We start from the raw sequence: 2500 nt of genomic DNA, 5'->3' as shown, positions 1-2500 counted from the left end.
CGTGTTTTTCTTTAACAGCGAAAGGCAACGACGCCGAATCAAAGAGAGCAAGGCGCCACAATCTTTTCGTCCCAACTCGACGTGTTCTGCAGTTGCATACGCGATGATGATCCTCTCTCTTCAATCGTTGTTCGCTCGCGTACCAGGGTAGGCGGGGATATACGCCGACGTGGACGGGTGTAAAAGAAGAACGAGCGAGGAGTGGGGAAACGACGTCGGGGCGCGAACGAGAGGTCTTATTCCTTCCCTCAGTAACGCGCTCGACGAGCATTTTCTCCCTATCTCTCACGCAGATTCTTTTCTTTTCACCGCATTCCCACACGTACGGCGTCGCCCGACGCAAAATCCCATCGGTGACGCTTACATGGTTCTGTCGATTGAGAGAGTTCTTCGCGTTGAACCGAAGAAAAGGAAGCCTGCTGTTTTCTCGGTGACAAGGAGAGATTTTCAAGCACTTCGCCAAAGTGTCTCTCTAACTGAAATTCGATGCGAAACGCTCGCTAGACGTTTAACCGGTTGAAATTTTAACGTCCGTCCGTTGCTTTTCCAGTAAAACATACTAAAGGAATACTACTAACACGCGTCGACTTCGATTCTACTTATTCTTCCCCTCTCTCGCTCACTCTCGATCTGACTCCTATTCTCCAGAGCAGAACGAAGAGAAGGAGGAGGAGGATAAGAGAACCCGGTGTTAGCAAGTCCGAGATGAATTCGAAAAAGTTGTCGTGGACTGGACGACCGGTTATACGCGCGGTCTCACGATCGACAACAGAGACATGGGGTGACCAACCTCTCGCTTTCCCTTCAGCAGTTTCCCTTCATTGTGGCAAAGTTTGTCGTTGCGTTCGAGCCGCTCCAAAGAGGATTTTAAGTACAGCACCGAAGGTTCAGAAACGTTTGCACGCACGAGCATATCTCTTACCAAACGAACCACATCGACGGGTCAAAAATTCGATTCGACGAACGTGGCCGAAGTCTTCAACGTTCGAAGATAAAGACCTCCCTCGATAGTGGTCGCGGTAAATTTGATGTGACATCGCGGGCAACGACGACCCCCGCTGGCCGACAAATCCCTGGGGCTGTGCGAACGACGACTATTAACAAATGCCACATTTCACGTGGTGGGGTGATTCATTTTTGTCCTCTATTAGTCTCTCGATTCGTGTTCCTTTCTCGACGTAAAAATCATTTCAGGCAACGTTGGGAGCGCGGCAAAATTCGATTCGGGCGAAAGACGAATATATGCGCGCGCAAACTTCAAAGTAATCGTAGGGAGCGGTGTTCACGGGCGGTCGTATTAAGTCGACGCGCGACGCCGCAACACTCTCGCGAGTCCGAACGATTACATATGGAGACGCGCAGGCAAATCGTTATTTTCGCACGTCCGCGACAATCGCCAACGAACTGCCCATCTTTCGCTCGTACGTAAGCATCTCCGTACACACCCGACTCTGAAACGTTTCCATTCTCTCCGGAAACGACGGCGGGGATTGGATAGCAACGCAAGCAGTATTAGGTTATGTGAACGACCCTCAGCCAGGCGTGGTCCAGGAATTTTATCCGTGGACCGCAATGTGCGTTCGAAATGTCGATGTTCATGTGTCCTGCAGTTCACACGTTGACACGCAATTAGCTGCGTTCTTCATCGATCCACGAGCCAAGTGATCCACCGTTCAGGGTAATCGTTATGCAATTTTGCGTTTAAATTCTCTTTGGTTCTAGTTTTGAAAATCGATGCCCGCGCCTCCGACCAAACGTAGAAAGAAGGAGGCTTGGGCGTCGCCAAATTGACGACACAAAGTCCCGACTGACGGAACACGTCGAAAGTTCGCGCACATGAACGCGAATCATTCGACGGCCGGGTGCAAAGTACATTGAAAAACCATCATGAATCGTGGGATGTGGAACCGCGGGGATAATCCCGATCAAAGGAACCACAGTCCTCACCGATTGAGCTGACGAACGCACGTGGGAGCGTCCAGATTCGAAACAGGACTCGCAGCCGGCTCGAATCGGTCTTTCGTCCCAACTTCAAACCGCATTCGACGCGGTGCATGGGTGTCCGACTCGCTATCCGAGCTTCACAGCCGGTCCTCCCGAAGTCTTCGGACGCACATCGACGCGATCGTCAGTGGTTACCCGGGGTCCTCGTGCAGAGGTTCCAATCAGCAGGACGTTTCGTTAGAAATCGACGAAAGTCAGGAGAAAGCGGGATGCGAGAGAAAACGCAAAGAACGTTGCGGAACAAAGTCCGACGGCGTCTCGTTCCTCCTCGGTTATACTCTCGGGCGCTTTTACTCGAGCCTGGCTTCGACGAGCGAGCACACGTGCAGTCAGCATCTTTCTTCACGACCGAGGCTTCACGGAAGAATAGACGGCGGGTGACAAATAGTCGTGCAACGACCGATCTCTCTTTCTTTTTTCCGTTCAATCGTTCTCGTTTCATTATTATTATTCTCGGGAACTACCCTCGAATTATTATATATCTTGCACAAAGTAA

The 2500-nt window shown here is 51.0% G+C and overlaps 1 non-coding gene across 1 annotated transcript; it reads right to left on the bottom strand.

Moving 5' to 3' along the window:
* Window positions 1–1526: 1526 nt before the first annotated feature.
* Window positions 1527–1681, bottom strand: LOC143154504 (5.8S ribosomal RNA). The gene has a single exon (XR_012994135.1). It is a non-coding gene; the product is annotated as a 5.8S ribosomal RNA (ribosomal RNA).
* Between the last annotated feature and the right edge of the window lie 819 nt (window positions 1682–2500).

The sequence above is a fragment of the Ptiloglossa arizonensis genome, unplaced genomic scaffold, assembly GCF_051014685.1.
Source record: "Ptiloglossa arizonensis isolate GNS036 unplaced genomic scaffold, iyPtiAriz1_principal scaffold0069, whole genome shotgun sequence".
Taxonomy (NCBI): Eukaryota; Metazoa; Arthropoda; class Insecta; order Hymenoptera; family Colletidae; genus Ptiloglossa; species Ptiloglossa arizonensis.
The sequence above is the reverse complement of the archived record's forward strand: the minus strand, read 5'-3'. Positions and strand labels throughout refer to the sequence as shown.